The sequence below is a fragment of the Salmo trutta genome, chromosome 4 (genome assembly GCF_901001165.1).
Source record: "Salmo trutta chromosome 4, fSalTru1.1, whole genome shotgun sequence".
Classification (NCBI taxonomy): Eukaryota; Metazoa; Chordata; class Actinopteri; order Salmoniformes; family Salmonidae; genus Salmo; species Salmo trutta.
In genome coordinates, this window is record NC_042960.1 from 47,295,430 (window position 1) to 47,314,438 (window position 19,009).

General features: G+C 42.3%; 1 protein-coding gene across 6 annotated transcripts in view; it reads right to left on the bottom strand.

Annotated features, from left to right (window-relative positions):
• LOC115192474 (neuroligin-1-like) overlaps positions 1-19,009 on the bottom strand; it is a 323,202-nt gene that overhangs the window by 268,943 nt on the left and 35,250 nt on the right. For 5 of the 6 annotated variants that reach the window (XM_029751015.1, XM_029751014.1, XM_029751013.1 and 2 more), the window contains exon 1: positions 5,991-6,520. The exons of the other annotated variant lie outside the window; for it this stretch is intronic. The gene's annotated coding sequence lies outside the window, so the exon portion shown is untranslated. Of the gene's footprint in view, positions 1-5,990; positions 6,521-19,009 lie in introns of those variants that run through there. 6 annotated transcript variants of the gene reach the window in all.

The following is a 19,009-nucleotide window of genomic DNA, read 5'->3' on the forward strand; positions in this document are numbered from 1 at the left end:
GAAAACAGTTCCATAAGGCTCCCAGGCTATACAGAAAATAACCACCCACAAAAGACAAGTGAAACAACCCTCAACTAAATATGGCCTCCAATTAGAGGCAACGACAACCAGCTGAATCTAATTGGAGGTCCTACCAAAAACCCAACATAGAAATAGAAAACTAGATTCAAACATAGAAATAGAAAACATAGAACCTAAACCAAAAACACACAAAACAAACACCCCCTGCCATGCCCTGACCAAACTACAATGACAAATAACCCCTTTTACTGGTCAGGACGTGACAGTACCCCCCCCCCCCCCCCCCAAAAGGTGCAGACCCCGAATGCACCTCAAAAACAAAAACCCCACAAAAACAACCCCAAACTTAAAGGAAGGGAAGGGAGGGTGGCCACCGTCAACGACGGTCCCTGTGCTACACCCCCCCTTCCCAATCCTCCCACTACGGAGGTGGCTCTGGCTCTGGGCGTAGCTCCCGTTCAGAAGACTCTAGGCTGGGGAGCGTTGCTGGAGCCTCCTGGCTGAGGTGCGTCGCTGGAGGCTCCGGGCTGAGGAGCGTCGCTGGAGGCTCCGGGCTGAGGAGCGTCGCTGGAGACTCTGGGCTGAGGAGCGTCGCTGGAGACTCCGGGCTGAGGGGCGTCGCTGGACGCTCCTGACTGTGGAGCGTCGCTGGAGGCCTCCTGCGTGGAGCTGGGACTGGTCTCCCCGGACTGGGGAGACTTACAGGAGATTGGGTGCGCAGAGCGGGCACGGGGCACACTGGGCTGTGGAGGCGCACCGGCGGTCTGGAACTCAGGGCTGGCACACCCCGTCCTAGCTGAGTGGTGACTGTAGCCCGGCATGGGCGGAGCGCTGGCACAGGGCGAACTGGGCTGTGCTGGAGAGTGAGGGCTGCCGTGCGTAGAGCAGGTGCAGGGTAAGCTGGACCGAGGAGACGCACTGGTGGCCAGATGCGCTGCGCCGGCGCACTTCTCCCTGGCTGCCGGCCAACTCTCGCCCGGCAACGCTGCGGAGCCCTTATTGGCCGCACCGGACTGTGCGTGCGTATGGGCGACACCGTGCGCATTTCTGCGTAGTTCGGTGCTCTCCTCGTCACCCGCTCCCCACGGTAAGCACGGGGAGTTGGCTCAGAACTCCACCCTGACTCTGCCCAACTCCCCGTGTGCCCCCCCCCCCAAATGTTTTGGGGGGCTGCCTCTCGCACTTGCCTCTGGGCCTATACAGAGCCTCATAGTAGCGCCGATCTGCCTTTGCTGCCTCCAGTTCCTCCTTCGGTCGCCGGTACTCCCCAGCCTGCCTCCAGGGTCCCTTTCCGTCTAAAATCTCCTCCCATGTCCACGACTCCAAATATTTCTCCTGCTGCTCCTTCTTCCGCTGCTTGGTCCTTTTTTGGTGGGTGGTTCTGTCATGGGCGTCGTAAGGATTGGACCAAGGTGCAGCGGGTAAAGTGCTCATCTTCTTAATTTATTAAAGAAAACACTTAAACAAAATAAACAAACGACGAAAACAGTTCCATAAGGCTCCCAGGCTATACAGAAAATAACCACCCACAAAACACAAGTGAAACAACCCTCAACTAAATATGGTCTCCAATTAGAGGCAACGACAACCAGCTGACTCTAATTGGAGGTCCTACCAAAATCCCAACATAGAAATAGAAAACTAGATTCAAACATAGAAATTAAAACATAGAACCTAAACCAAAAACACCAAAACACACAAAACAAACAACCCCTGCCACGCCCTGACCAAACTACAATGACAAATAACCCCTTTTACTGGTCAGGACATGACACACTCTAGAAAAATGTCTTAAGGATTATGGAGTGGTGTGTTTATAAAAAGTTGTTTGAACATTGCAATTAAGATTAAGCAAAACTTTACCATTTAGAGATGAGTTCAAAACTGTCATTATTCAACTACTGTTTAATTTTGATATCCTCTTTCTTAAAATGTTTCAGATTGCCTTTGCTACCACTCGTGTGTGCTCCATTGTAGTTAAGTAAAAAGTAAGTGAGCAGTTGAGACAATGACATAGACAAAGATCATTTTTTTGTAGATTCTGACAGTTTGTTTTTACTGTGTGTTACTGTTCTGTCGTGTCCTGCATGCATACATTATGCCAAATGTACATATATTTTATTATCTTTTATACTTACAGTAAGTGTCATGAAAAGCCATAAAACTCAGGAGGTTGATGTGTTGCAGGCCCTCTGGAAAGTTCTAAAACATGGCTCTAACCGCAATGGTGAAGGAGGATGTAGAGTACAGTGCCTTCAGAAAGTATTCAGACCCCTTGACTTTTTCCACATTTTGTTAAGTTACAGCCTTATTTTAAAATTGATTAAATATATATTTTTTTAGCAATCTACAGACAATACCCCATAAAAAAAACAAAAATAACTTATTTACATAAGTATTCAGACCCTTTCCTATGAGACTCGAAATTGAGTTCAGGTGTATCTTGTTTCCATTGATCATCCTTGAGATGTTTCTACAACTTGATTGGAGTCCACCTGTGGTAAATTCAATTGATTGGACATGATTAGGAAAGGCACACACCTGTCTATATAAGGTCCCACAGCTGGCAGTGGATGTCAGAGCAAAAACCAAGCCATGAGGTCGAAGGAATTGTCTGTAGAGCTCCAAGACAAGGTTGTGTCGAGGCACAGAACGGTGGAAAGGTAAAAAAATGTCTGCAGCCATGAAGGTCCCCAAGAACACAGTGGCCTCCATCATTCCTAAATGGACAACGTTTGGAACCACCAAGACTCTTCCTAGAGCTGCCCGCCCGGCCAAACTGAGCAATCTGGGGAGAAGGGCCTTGGTCAGGGAGGTGACCAAGAACCCGATGGTCACTCTGACAGAGCTCTAGAGATCCTCTGTAGAGATGGGAGAATTTTCCAGATTGACAACCATTTTATCTCTCCACCAATCAGGCCTTTATAGTAGAGTGGCCAGACGGAAGCCACTCCTCAGTAAAAGGCACATGACAGCCCGCTTGGAGTTTGCCAAAAGGTACCTAAAGACTCTTAGACCATGAGAAACAAGATTCTCTGGTCTGATGAAACCAAGATTGAACTCTTTGGCCTGAATGTCAAACGTCATGTCTGGAGGAAACCTGGCACCATCCCTATGGTGAAGCATGGTGGTAGCATGCTGTGGGGATGTTTTTCAGCAGCAGGGACTGGGAGACTAGTCAGGATCGAGGCAAAGATGAAGGGAGCAAAATACAGAGAGATCCTTGATGAAAACCTTCTCCAGAGCACTCAGGACCTCAGACTGGGGTGAAGGTTCACCTTCCAACAGGACAACAACCCTAAGCACACAGCCAAGACAACGCAGGAGTAGCTTAGGGATAAGTCTCTGAATGTCCTTGACTTGCCCAGCCAGAGCCCGGACTTGAACCCAATCGAACATTTCTGGAGAGACCTGAAAATGGCTGTGCAGTGACGCTTCCCATACAACTTGACAGAGCTTGAGAGGATCTGCAGAGGGGAATGGGAGAAACTCCCCAAGTGCTGGTGTGCCAAGCTTGTAGCATCAAACTCAATAAGATTTGAGGCTGTAATCACTGCCAAAGGTGCTTCATCAAAGAACTGGGTGAAGGGTCTGAATACTTATTTAAATGTGATATTTCAGTTTTTTATATTTAATATATTTGCAAACACTTCTAAATAGCTGTGTTTGCTTTGTCATTATGGGGCATTGTGTGTAGATTGATAAGGGGGGAAAACGATTTAATCAATTTTAGAATAAGGCTGTAATGTAACAAAATGTGGAAAAAGTCAAGGGCTCTGAATACTTCCCGAAGGCACTGTATATGAGCAAGTTGCTCTTTTTGGAAGACATCTCTAAGCTATACTGCTACAAACTTTTTTGACTAGTACCATGGAGGTCCACAAAGTTCATTCAGGAATGTCCTTCTCTAGTTCTTTTCAAATCTGAAATGTATAAAGTGTAATAAACTGATTCTCTTCATTGCAGATTGGACCAATCACACCACTTGTCAGGAGAACCACTACACTCCAGATAGCATTCTATGCTCAGAAGTCCTTGATGAGTATCTACCCAATCACGCCACTCTTATTAATCATTAATAAAACAAAACAATGGGCATATATACATTGTGTCCCAGTTTTTCTAGGCATGTAATGTCTGTGGGGGAATTATGAAACAATAACTGTATGCACATGTGCAAAAAATGTTTTTTGCCATTGCTTGACCTATTTTAAATGTAAGAATGTTGCAGATTTAAACTTTAATTGGTGCCTATGGAAACAAATAGAAATGTAATGAACAATATTTTCAATATCCAACTTTGTCCTCTTCAATACTGTAGTGCTGTAGTCAGGTGTCATTGCCAGGTTATGATGAGGTCTTAATTATGACCAGTACACAATATAGCAAATAATATAAATTAATTCAACTGAAATGTGTCTTCCGCATTTAACCCAACCCCTCTGAATCAGTAGTGGTCAGAACTATGACCAACTGGTCAAATATAGGTCACAATTATGATCAACTGGTTATATGGTGGTCAGAAACATACATCATATTCTTGTCAGTAAAAATATGTAGGCTATATAAAAATAAGACATCAAAATGACGTCTTTTCAACCAGGTTTTGCCTTCTGGGATAGTTGCGTTCAGAGGATGTCACAAATGAATGTGCATAATAGATACTTTTTTGTCCCTGCATCACAATAGAGGACAATCATATGTCTCTCTATCTCAAATCACATTCAACTTTGTCCTTGAATCTAATATTGTGTAAGATTTGATTGGGTACCTCATTTTATGAGCTTTTACAAGAGTAAAATCCAAGGTGGCTATAACGACACAGCATGCAGTGTTCACGTCTATAAAAACTGTAATTAACAGGACCACAACAGAGCTCACTGTAGGAAAAATGGCCACATATGCATATAGCAATGGAAGTCAATGACTAATAGCTCGAAGATCACGTAATGATAACTGGTGAGTTTATCCCCCATATCAAACATGCATAAAACATCCATATTGTTGATAATATCCTTAACGACTATTTGCCAAAGCCAAATAAACTAATCCAGTCAGCTTTTTACTGCCATGACTATTTCTGCCTTTGGGCTATAAATTGAGCACACACAAATACTGCATTTATCCAGTTTTCTGGTGCCCTGTATCTATAGCCAATAGTGTTGAACTTTCCCATCAAACGTCGCCTACTCGATTTACCATATAATTCAGTTCTTCATAGCATACAATGCTTATCCACCATCTGAGACTCATTTCCGAACATAGTCATTGAAATTAATGAATGAATGAAGGCTAATACATTCCCGACTCAGCGTTAGGTATTTACCCTTATGGCTAAATGAATATCAATTAAAATTTAAATTGAATTAAGACGGGTGGAAATTAATTTTCCTTCATCAGTGATGATTATGTTCTATTACAATTCGCAGAGAAATTCATTACTGGTTCTTTATTGCACTTAATAAATAGGGTTAGGTCTCTTCACAGGGCTGCAGGTGGTATTAAAATGGATGGTGATTTGGACCTAAGCACCTGGGCAACTGGCATCAGCACAACCGACCATTATGAAAGTAGTTTAATCACATTTTCATATTAAACATGAAAGCACGTGAGTGTGTGAGCTTCCAAAAGACAGAGACTTCACCAGAGAGCTGGACAGGAGCATATGTGCTAAACATAGCAAAATATGCTCTGTCGTTGAATGTAGCCACCATGCCAGCATCCCAATTTGAAATTCATCATAACTCTAGGATAATTATATAGGCTATATAGGCTAATATACACATTATGCAAGAAAATAAATACATGTAGGCTAGGTAGTCTAGAACTAGTTTTTCCCTCCTTCCCAATATCTTACAATTGACCTCGACTCAAAGCTCGCATGTATAATCGCCATTTGATAAAAGTAGACAAGAGCTGTAACCTAATAGTATGTTTGAACAGTCATATTTCAATATATGTATATTTACCATGAGGCTTGATCTCCACCACTCGTCACCTCAGACAATTTTCCTCAGTGCCATGTCCCGTTATTTCAGAGTGTAATGCTCTTTAGAATCATCTCCCCAAAAATCTGAGGCACAAGCTTCGGCACAAAAAAAAGATTTCACTTCAAAGGTTATAAACTCGCCTTTTCATACTTCGTCATAATTCCGTTCAACAATTTTGCAGAAGAGAACAACTAAAGGATCCCCCTGTGCCGGAATAAAGTGTTTTTAATCCAAAAATGGTTTCCTTCACCAGAGACGACCATTTGCTCCGGCTCTTGCGCACACCTCTTTATCTTAACGACATGAAAAATAAATAACTTAAATATATTTTATTCGCTCACGATTCAGGCTGCACTTGCTTGACAAAATGCCGAGGTCTCCTCTCGTCCCTGCTGGCGAGAGGATGCGCTGATCGAAAAATGGAACAGAGATACATCTAGTGGCCCTGAAAGGAACTTCAATAAAGCTGCTTAATATTTTTAAAGAGACAAGGAATATTATTTTCCCCTAAATGTCTGCAAATAAACTTCCCCATATCAAGTCACGATTTTATTCTACCCTATTATAGGCTACTTATTGTATTGCGCACCTCCTGTGTGGGCATTTCCCATAATGAATGGTTTACTACTGTTGCATCACATTCACAGTTACTTGTTGACTACCATTCTTTTGCATGATTGTTTTTCTAGATTAGTATGAGTACCTCTCAGTGGATATGAGCATATCACCCCCAGGAGAGCAATATTTATTTCAACCATGAATGGGACTGGAGCTATTGTTCTGCAAGCACTTTACCATTGATACTTGAAGCACATGTATATTTTGACCAATGGATAAAATAATATGTTAATTCCGTAGATACTCCTCTAAGAAAACCAATGGTCTAAACCTCATGTCTCTATCATAATTAGTTCAAAATGTAATGGACTTTTTACTCTTTTAGGATGGACAACATTATAGTGACTAAATCAATAGAGGCCAGAGAAAAAAAGTGGTCAAAAATGAGGAAAATAGTATTGTATCAGCTAGGCTGGATTCTGTGCAAGAATTAAGGCTAACTGACAGGGTCACCGTTGAATTTCTCATCTTTCTTCTCAAATCCAAAGGACAAAAAACACAATCGAGTTAAGATGGATATTGATTTTGAATCATGACATAGTATTTTCATACTATATGCATCTTTCATATCAATGTGAAATTCCTGTTCTTTTTAAAAGGTTTCTCACAAAAACTAGTATCTCAGTGAACTGTCAACAAAGCATTGAGTGTACCGCAAACTTTTTATTTTCAAAGCCTTTTACATTTAATTCAGCTCGTGTCAAGTTAATTTAGCTTTTTGTGACCCGTGGAAACAACTTTGCAGATGACCACCACAACCAGCACAATCCTAAAAGGTCATGAAATCCAACTTTTTGGATATACAGTGCTGTGAAAAAATATTTGCCCCCTTTCTTATTTTCTCTATTTTTGCATATTTTTTTACTGAATGTTATCAGATCTTCAACCAAAACCTAATATCAGATAAAGGGAACCTGAGTTTACAAACAACAAAAAAAGTATACTTACTTTATTTATTTAATTAGCAAAGTTTAGCAACACCCAATTCCCCTGTGCGAAAAAGCAATTACCCACTTACACTTAATAACTGCTTGTGCCACCTTTAGCTGCAATGATTGCAACCAAATGCTTCCTGTAGTTGTTGATCAGTCTCTCACATTACGGTGGAGGAATTTTGGCCCACTCTTGCATGCAGAACTGCTTTAACTCAGTGGCATTTGTGGGTTTTCATGCATGAACTCCTCGTTTCCAGTGCTGCCACAAAATCTCAGTTAGGATTAGGTCTGGACTTTGACTAGGCCATTCCAAAACGTCAAATGTGTTGCTTTTTAACCCATCTCGTCCAAAAGGTTGACTCAACTGTCAGGCATGGTGGTGGTAGTGTGATGGTTTGGGGATGCTTTGCCGCCTCAGGACCTGGACAACTTGCCTTAAGAAGGAACCATTAATTATTTTCTGTATCAGATAATCCTACAGGAGAATGTCAGGCCATCCATCTGTGAGCTGAAGCTGAAGCATAGCTGGGTCATGCAGCAAGACAGTGATCCAAAACACACATTCAAGTCTACATGGAAAAGGCTAAAAAGCAATACATTTTTAGTTTTGGAATGGCCTAGTCAAAGTCCAGACCTAATCCCAATTGAGATGTTGTGGTAGAACTTGAAACGAGTAGTTCATGCTTGAAAACCCACAAATGTCGCTGAGTTAAAGCAGTTCTGCATGGATGAGTGGGCCAAAATTCCTCCACAGCGATGGAAGAGACTAATCAACAACTACAGGAAGCGTTTGGTTGGAGTCATTGCAGCTAAAGGTGGTACCACCAGTTATTGAGTGTAAGGGGGCAATTACATTTTCACACAGGGGCATTGTTTATTAAAAAAATTAAATAAGTATGTAAATGTTGTATTATTTGTTCACTCGGGTTCATTTTATCTAATATTAGGTTTTGGTTGAAGATCTGATAACATTCAGTATAAAAAATATGCAAAAGTGGAGAAAATTAGAAAGGGGGCAAATGCTTTTTCACAGCACTGTAATGTTTATGATATGTTAGAGAAAGACCCCGCTGAATGATTCAGAGCATGAAAAATTCTATTTGTCTTGTTAAAATGTATTTATAACATCAGGAAGTGAAATGTTGATTAGATTAAAGAGTTTAATAGTCACATGTACAGGGTTGCAGATGTAATTACAGAGTACAGTGAAATGATTGAGCTACGGGTTCAAACAATACAGGACTAAGTGAAATAAAACAATGCACAGGGTGAGCAGTTAGCTGACTAGTGGTGGCTATTCAGCAACCTGATGTTCTGGGGGTAGACACTATTGGCCAGTTTTACAATTTGTGCCATGATGCTCCTATACTGCCCACGTCTGAGTGATGGAAATGGTGAAAACAGGCCATGGTCCGGTGGCTGGGGTCCTTGATGATCTTCTTGGCCTTCCTGCGTCACCTGGTGTTGTAGGTGTCCTTGAGGGCAGGCAGTGGGCACCCAATGGTTTGTCAGCTGTGCGTACCACCCTCTGTAGCGCCTTGCGGTCTGCAGAGGTGGAGTTGCTGTACCAGGCTGTGATGCAGCCCGACAGCATGCTCTCAATGGTGCTCCTGTAGAACACTGTGAGGGCCCTCGGGGACAAGCCATATTTCTTGAGCATCCTGAGGTTGAAGAGTCACTGTTGTGCCTTCTTCACCATGGTGTCTGTGTGGTTTGACCATTTCAGTTCCTCTGAGATGTGTACGCCTAGGAACTTGAAGTTTTTCACCATCTCCATGGCAGCAAGATTGATGAGGATGGGGTGTGCCCAGCCTGGTTCCTCCTGAAGTCCACAATCAGCTCCTTTGTTTTGCTGACATTCAGGGAGAGGTTGTTTACCTGGCACCACGCCAGGTAAAGTGCGAACATTCTCCCTGTAGGCCGCCTTGTCGTTGTTGGTAATCAGGCCTACTGCTGTCAGGTCGTCTACAAACTTGATGATGGAGTTGGAACTGTGTGAGGACACGCAGTACAGGAGGGGACTGAGGACGCACTCTTGTGGGGCCCCGTGTTGAGAATCAGTGTGGAGGAGGTAATGTTGCCTACCTTCACCACCTGGGGGCGGCCTGTAAGGAAGTCCAGGACTCAGTTGCATAGGGAGGAGTTCAGTCCCAGGGCCTTGAGCTTTGTTGTGAGCTGTGAGGGCACTATGGTATTGAAAGCCGAGCTGTAGTCTGGGCAGAGTGGGTGGGCACCCTACACATGGAGAATGCTAAGATTATTGCTCCGCTTGCTACACGAATTGTGGGACTGCCACTACATATAATTTAACCTAAAGGATCTTCTCAGCACCACAGACAGGACTTCCATGTTAGAGGCCAAGTGTAGTCAAAATTCGTACAACAGCTAATGAAACTAACAGTGTAAAAGTGTAGGAAAAAATGTAGCAGTGGTTTTTCCTGGTAGTTGCTGGTTGAAAATACAATCTACACAGGACCTTTTAATCAGCAGGTTTGCATGGGCAGGAGTTTTTGGCTTTCCATAGTGACATCACCATGAGGTAAATTGGTTAATAGACCAATAACAAAGAGAGTTCCAAACCTCTATGTAAAATTACAGCTAGTTGTCAGTTTCCCCCTGCCTATTGAGAGCACTCCCAGACAGTCCTAGATAAATTCTTGCTTGAGAAATAGTGTTTTGCATTAAAGCTACTTTTACCATTTTAATGGATATCAATTACAGTAAGATACTTAAGAATTAATTGTTACCCAGAAATTATTTTATATTGATATAAAAACAGCTACATTGGGCTTTTAAGAAAGAGGGGGAAAACAACCACTACAAATGGACCCTATTTATAAGATTAAAAGCATGTGGGCCAATCACAGGACAGAAAAGGCTAGGTCTAATAGATTTCTACACTACAAAGGGATTTTCAGTGGTGAGTCTATTGTGTAGACATAGTCACAAAAAGAACAATCTCAATTTACATTGAATTGCTCTTAAAAATGTGTGGAAATGCTGTAATAACACTAATAACAACATTGTATTAAAGCTAGATGTTGCGCACGAAAAAAGGTCAAACTCCTCCCCTTTCTCAATTTTCAAACAGAAATGGACTGTGCCTTTTGTAGTTCGTCAACGTGTCATTTTGGTCATGCTCGCCGCGACCGACGCAGCTAGTTCGTTGGCTAAGCTAGCCACTTTAGCTAGCCAGCAACCCCTCTAGTGTGTGTTTATTTTTTATTTTTTGGGGGTGGACAGAAGATGAGGAGATCGGTACGAAACGGCACTTCTGTAGCCAAATATCTTATTCATCCATTTTTTTTTTTTACATTAAATGACCTGGTATGATGGTACATTGATCAGTTCTACAGTTTAAATACGTTATTTTAGTGTTTTTGCCCTAAGTTGACCTTTAACATGTGGTAACACAGAGCATAGTACAATGTTGTGGCTGTAGTAATTTCAGAATTACTACAGAAGTACAGTAATAGAGCAAAATAATGTCTGTGATATCTTGAAGCGGTGCTGTCCTTTTGTTGACGCTCACCAGATTACTGGGGAACAAGAGACTGATGTTCAACCGAACATCCCCTCAATAAGCACTTGAACAGAACTTTCGATTGTGATAACTGCAGTGACAGATACAGTAGCAAGCAACTCAGCTGCTACAGTTGATATGGCAAATGGGAAAATGGAATTGATTTCTAAGAATAAGGGGAAACTTAGCAACCACTTTTGCCAAAGAGGTAGCTATATTGGAAATCCTCTGTGATATGGATTCTGTTTGCCACAAGAGGGTGTATTGCTGTCCTTGAAGACTGGTGTGTGGTCACAAAAGGCCACTACTGGGCTAACTACCCACATGCTGTGGCTGCTTGTTGCTGTCACTGAATGAAAGGAAATGCACTGGATAACAGCCTGTTTCCCATTTGAGTGAGCTGAACCTTTTGAAAATATAAAAAATAGCCTCCAGCTAACTGGGTCTTCCTTGTACAGTATCGTTGTGCCTTATATCATTTCATTAATATTGCCAATTTTAATTGACATTCTCCGTTTTTATTACAGACTACCGGATAAACCATTGAAAGTTTTAATGCACTTTTCACATTAATGCACTTCGGCCATTAGCAGTGAAATGCTGCCCTGACTTCAGCCATGATTCATTCCACCCACAGAATCTAAAAGCTGCTTTTTGCCAGTGCTCTGATTAAAGACTGTGGATTCTAATATCTGTAAAGAACCACGAACAACGTAAATTACACCAACACATTTCTCCTCTGTGGATCCATGTTCACTCCTCAATGCCTGAGTGAAGTACGTCCCCTCCATACGACTCATGCTCAGTACTACAACAGCATCTATCCTGTCTAGAATTTATGTAATGTCCAACAAGACGATCTCCCAGATGGAGTGGCTATTGGGAGACACTTGAAATTGACTCACATGTTGGTCATTCACCCTGCCATTCTCTCCACCCAGGTACATAGGACCAAGCTGGAGAGGTCCTCTCTAGAACCGTATGAAGCACCGCCGGCTTTTCCATAAGTCAGCCTGGGCCATTATTCTGAGGTGCCCGCCATCATGCAGAGACCTATAGGTCGTTTTCTATGCACAATGTGGAGCAAGCGTGTGGACAGCTGTTAGGGGATACACAAAAAGGCAGGGGAGAGGCAAGGGAGAGACAGTGGAGGAGAGGCTGGTTACAGCACCACATGGCTCCATCGCCCCAAGTGGAGAGAGGAGAGCACGGTGCCAAGCAGACGCTGGTGTAATAACCAGGCCCCCCTCAGGCAGACTTGGAGGATCGGCCTGCCTATTCCTGTCTCTGTGGCAAACCCCCATCTCCTCTGACCCACTCTCCTCCTCCTCTCGCTCCTCCTCCACCAACTTCTCTTCCCACCGCCTTCTCCCCCATCTCCTTCACCTCCTTCTCCCCCACCTCCTCCTCCATCTCCTCCTACCCATACTTCTCCTCACACCTTCTTCTCCTTCTCCTCTACCTCCTTCTCCTCCTCCTCCTCTATCTCCCCCTCCTGCACCTCACCCACTGATTTCCCTTCCAGCAAGAGATACAAAATCTGAAAAGAGCACCAATCTAAAAATAACCCATGCCCCACCATCATCACATACTGTATATACCGCTACTCAACTGCCTGCCAATCCTCCATGTACTATGTGGTTGCAAAGGATAGCAAAGTAGGTCTCTTTATCGCTAAGTATTGTGATTGATTTAAAGCCCCACCCACCCACCCACCACCTGCCTTCAGGTGGTCCCGGATACAGAGCAGGGATGATAGTCTAATGGTGTAATCTGTCTAACAACCAGGACCCCAGCACGGGCGCTGACAAAACCGTGCCACTGCCGCGATTAGTAAATGGGTCAGGTTTTAATCCATAACTAAATTAATGGAAATGAAAATGCTTCCATTTGTGATTGCTTTTCCCGTGTGTCAGAGAGAGCTGTCAGCCACGATCAGTTCCACAGGTATTCCGTAATGACAGTGTGGTTTGTGTCCTCACTGGCTGCTCTAATAGTGCTTCTCATTCCATTCTGAAATACGAAGTAAATCACTTTGCATGATTGTTTTCAAATGAAATTACAACTGCCATGTTATATGTCGTAAACAAAGAACGTCTTTAGCCATATTTAAATAAGAAAACCATAGTATGAGAGGATCTGCAACATTTACTACTGAGCTGCATTTGGAAGGCTACTGTAGCAAAACTCTTTAGGCAATGATGAGTTCTGCTGTGCCATATATCAATAGAATGTCAGCGCCATAACATTCTAATCAAGGCATGCAAGTTTTAAAAGAGTAGTGAAAACAATATGTCGCCTGCTCTACTGTACAGTATATATGTAAACCCCAAAAATGTTGGTACAAGAATCCCATTCACACTGATTTGGCATTCAAGTCATACTATTGAATTTCTTTCTCCCTTCATGTCTAGTAGGATATGGTTAGAGGCAGACATGTTCTGGCAAAGTGACTCATTGATGTCTGAGTGAAAAGCCCGTCAAATTTAGATCTCATGCCAGGGGGACCAGCAGCCTTTTGTTCCAGGAGTGAGAGCAATCATCTGATATCATCAAACTGTAATGAATCTGTAAGGGGGGAGAGGCGAGAGTGAAATTAAATGAGAAAGACAACAAGGAAGCAACAATGGTCGTTGTCGGACTAATATACTCTCTGGATATGATGCAGAAAATATTCAACCAGAAATTTTTACAATGCAGAGTTTAACTCCAATCAAAGCTATCAGCTAAGATTTCACAATCACATATAAGGAGTTTGTCCCCTCATTCTGTCATAAGGGAGTTTGTCTGTGCCTAACAACATCAGTTAGAGTAAAATGGGATTCATTGGTCGTGCAGGAGATCTCCTTTTGTCACTGAGTGAGAAGCTGGGAGAGTGTGGATCCACCATATCTGAGAGCTCTTTCCAATTACATCAGGCTGGGGAAAGGGGCTGGAGCTGTCTGGAACATATTGACTGCCCACTAAATCTTGTTTATACTGTGCCATGGGGTCAGTGTGACTGCTACGGCCCACTACTGGCAAAACAGATTGCCACAGGATGGGACAGGAAGCCACTAGCCTCCAGCCCTCCTCAGACCTTGGCCCAGTTTCCCAAAAGCATCTTAAGGCTAAGTTCAACATTAGAACCTTCGTTGGAGCATCGGTAAATCTTCAAGCTATTTCCAAAAACAGTCATAATTAATGTTACACTCAAAAACACTCATAATCTAATGCCTGCCTCAGACCAGTCGTAGAACAGCTAAGTGCGTCTTTAGATCCTTTTTTTGCCCTACTGCATCAATTTATACAGAGATCTTCTCTGCTAAACATAGAATCTCATGGTTTATCTGTCTCTCTGTGACTGCCGATAACTTCAGAACAAAGTTGACTACAAATACAAAGTTGACAATGTCTTTACAATTGATACAAACAAGTGACGTATAAAAAGATGCTTCAAATGAAACCGAGACGACTGCATTAAATATAAATACAGTAAGATATAGGCCTATTTCAATCATTTGGAAATATACCGTTTTCATTACAACTTGTAGGCTACTGTCTGTAATTAGTCTCAATATATTTAATGATGTGTAGCCTAACATATCTCCCGAAAGGCGCAGTGGTCTACGGCACTGCATCTCAGTGCAAGAGGCGTCACTGCAGTCCCTGGTTCGAATCCAGGCTGCATCACATCCGGCCGTGATTGGGAGTTCCATTGGGCGTCGCACAATTGGCCCAGCGTCTTCTGGGTTTGACCGGGGTAGGCCTTCATTGTAAATAAGAATTTGTTCTTAACTCACTTGCCTTGTTAAATAAAATTAACATGTGTGCAATGATGTGATTTTCTGCATTATTATTGGGTAAGCATTAGAATAAGCCGCCTCAATATGTGCAGCCGTAGGTGGCAGTATCTCTCTAGGAGCTGATCTGTCGTCAGTATTGTGAAATAATTATAATGTTAAAGATAAGATTAGAATTGAGAAAGCTGATCCGAGAGCAGTGCTACAGTACCTTTCTTTCGATCCTATCAGCATTGACACATGCTCCAATGACGCACTTAGCGACTATTCTCCCTGCGTGGTATTTTGGAAAACAAATGTTACATCTTCGGCCGTTGTAGTAACGTTGCATTGTTAAAACACTAATAAGCCTAAGTTCCATCACTATCGGGAAACCGGGCCCTACTCTGTCTTGAGCTCTCCAACGTGCTGAACCAGCCAGCTCTTCTACTCTGTGTGATGTCCTAACTGACAGAGGCATGGTCTTAGAGATACTTACATAATGTGCCTGGGAGTATTTCTGTGCCCACAAGAGATGACAGACGTGTCTGTGAAGCAAGGGGCAAGGGCAAACCTCTGAATGTATCTATCAGATAAATAAAAGTGAGGTTAATTGTAGGGAAATTATTATGATATACAGAAGCCTGGTTTAGTGGTGATCTCATCCCCCGGATCAAAAGAGTCCCAGACAGTGTCTGGAATAAGTAAATAAAGGAAATTAATTTTGAAAGATTTTATCTGAGACCATTTTATTTTATCTGGGACAGTCGAGGACATATTAGCTTCTTGACCTCCCATTTCCACTTACCAATGAGTCTGACCATTAAGCTGGGCTCACTGTGCTGCTAAACTTAGCAGGATGTGTCTGCATTGTGGATCTGGTGATACACCAGTGTGCTAGTAGAGAGCTTAAATTGATAAATAAAGTAGTAGCCAAAATGCATGGGGAAGCAAGGCAAGACTACTGTTTCTCATTGGATACAAGGTCAAGCAGATATGGCTCTTTCAGAATTCTGCACAACCTCCCCCCCAGAAAATTGTCTGACATTGAGATTACAGTCAGTGTCCTTGTGGGGCAGAGGTAAACTGTCTTTGCTCGGGCGCATTTTCCTAATTTGTATTCCAAAACACACAGGACACCAGCTTGATCAGGCTGCATTATGAAGCCTGGGCTTTCCATCTTCTTTTATGTAAAAAAATATCTCTAACTTAGTTTTTGACAACAGAGGAAAAAGTTATCAGCCAAGAACTCTGTCCCCCCTCTTCTTCCTACTCATCCTCCTTGTCTGCCTTAGTCTTCCTTAGCAAATAAAGGGAAGCCTTGAGAAAGGCACTGCTCAATTTGTCAACCCCAAAGAACTCTGAGTTCCTCCAAACAGCATAATCTGTTTAAGCTAAGTGAATAAAATAACACCAGAGAGATAGAATAACATCAAAGTGTGAAATGGACCTAAATTGATTTTTTTCCCTGGTCAAATAATGCCTTTTAGGCAAAAATTCCAGTATGTGTTGTGAAATGTGATAGATACCTTACATATTCTGCTCTTCATCATTTCAAGTGTAAAGAGAAGTCTGTCTTTTTTTATTAGATGTCAAGTTCTTCATTGATGTAAGTGGTTGTGGCATGGGAAGAATGTGAAGTCTCTCAAAACTGTAAAAAGCTTTAACAACACACTGTTGTATCATTTACAGGTATCTATGTCAGCAATGTAGCTTCATCTTGTTGATTCCTTCATAATGGAGAACTAACACCACATTACGAATCACGTCACAAGGACTACTGACTGCTCAAAAAAGTTCATCCTTGAGATACTGCTGGAGAATTATATGAAATTGTGTTTTTTTTCACATTAGGTCTCACCTCTGTTCTAGCACCCAATAAGTTTTTTATTGCCTGGAGGTAGTAGTTAATATAAAGAGGGGGGCCTCATATAATAACTCTACTTGAGGGATATTTGACTACTATATATAGTGTTCATATACACATATAACACAAAAGTCAAGCCGAGTGTATTTTTTAAATCAATATCTCCAGTATTCATTGACCCAGAAGTGTCACATTGCACTGTAATAATTAGAAAATGAGGGGTGACGGTTGACAAAGAAATATGACACCTCAGGATTCAAGAGTGGGGGAATGGAGAGAGTAGTAGGTGAAGAAAAGGGGGTCCTAAATTGTCACACCTTTATGAAGAACTGACTGCTGTCTGCCATCGCCATGGATACGCCATGGCCTTTAAATGCTGAAAATGCTGCTGGATCAGAGAATTAACCCTAATCCAGGAGTCAGGTGAAAACAGTGGAAAAATCGATAAGCGAGGGCCAAGCACACCATTATGCAGAGTGGTCCAGGGCTATGGTGTAGAGTGTGGAGAAAAAAAAGCACATGACTAGCACATAGAGGGGCTTTTCCTGTAACCACTGCATAAGAGAATGGAGACCTGTGATGGAACAGCTGTCTGTCTGTGTGTGTGTGTGTGTGCGTGCCTGTCCGTTAATGCTGGCATTCGTGTGCCAGTACTGTATGTGTGATCGTTAATTCATCATTCCATTACAGTTCAGGGAGAGCCTGCTATGCTCGCATTGGCAGCCACGGTGGAGCAATACAGCAGCCGACAAGCAGCTCTATGGGCTGTAACCATAGGCCGTGTGAGCTGCACTGTAAAATAAAGCCCATTGTGAAAAGACACAATTACTTATAGAAATTAAAAAGCCATAATGAATGTAAAAATGGCCTCATAGTGGTTCTCAGAGAAAGGCTTCTTTTTCAACACTCCCCCTCCTACTCTCCCTCCTCCTCTCTCCTTCCTGCTCGTTCTCTGTAAATCTCAGCCAGTCCTTCCAGAGCCTGATTAAATCTGAAATAGAAGATTGAAGAGCTGAATACCCTCCATTCTGAAGGTAATTAATATGGACTCCCTTCCTACCTCAACCGACCTTCACTAAAGACCTGAAAGAGACACGTTTGTTGATTACGTACACCGCCCTCATCTACTGCAGATACAGGTCATAAACCAAGGTGAGAAACACAATATTGTAGAATACTGACGTATTAAACTGAGCCGGATCATCGTGAATTCAGGTAGTGTGTGTGTGTGTGTGCGTGTGTGTGCGTATGTATGCGTGCTTGCGTGTCTCACTGATACATATGTTCTGTCAGGGGAATGGACTTTACAAAGCACATTGTGGCAACAGCGGTGCCATTACACATATGCTGTGTGTTTATCTTACTTGCATAGCTTGGGCCAGACAATTTCATTCATCATCCCTGCATTATTTATTATGTCATTGTAACTCCACAAGGTATTTTACACATGGAATACATTAACGATGAAGAATGCTGCGCTCATACATGAATATGAATATTCCTCCACTTTAATAAGCATATTGCAGCTCCTTTTAGGATAATTATCTGAGCACCAATTTCCAATGATAAGAGTTAATAATCTGCTCTTAAATCATGCTGACTAAATCATGCTGACTAAATCATGCTGACAACTATGTTTGCATTATTGTAGCATTGAGAACCAGTATGCACAATATGAGCCTGTTCTTGGCCAATACATTATTACAGTATGCAAGGTGGCATCTGTGTGGATGAAATATGTAAGGGATAATCTTTTTTTTTTTTTTCTTTTCCAGAGAACGCATAGAGCCCTGAGTTGATTATCGCTTTTATAACATGGCTATAATTGAACACATTTGCCACTGGAAATGTGTTCATTTGCCGTTGGAACTGTGTTCAACATCAACTGAAGTAGCTAGCAAGTTTGCTAGATAGCTACAGTAGTTACCGTGGTAACCAAACAAACATACTTGCTAGTTTCGCAAACCAAACCATCAGTCTTAGCTTGCCATTATGAAAATCGAATTATAAACTGGGTGGGTCGAGTCCTGAATGCTGATTGGCTGATAGCCGTGTTATTTCAGACCGTATACCACGTGTATGACAAAACATTTTTACTGATCTAATTACGTTGGTAACCAGTTTATAATAGCAATAAGCCTCTGGGAATTGTGATATATGGCCAGTATACCTGGGCTAAGGGCTGCGTTGCGTCGTGCATAAGAACAGCCCTTAGCCGTGGTATATTGGCCATATACCACACCTCCTCAGGCCTTATTGGGAAATAATCTTCATTTTTAATGCTGGTAACCCAT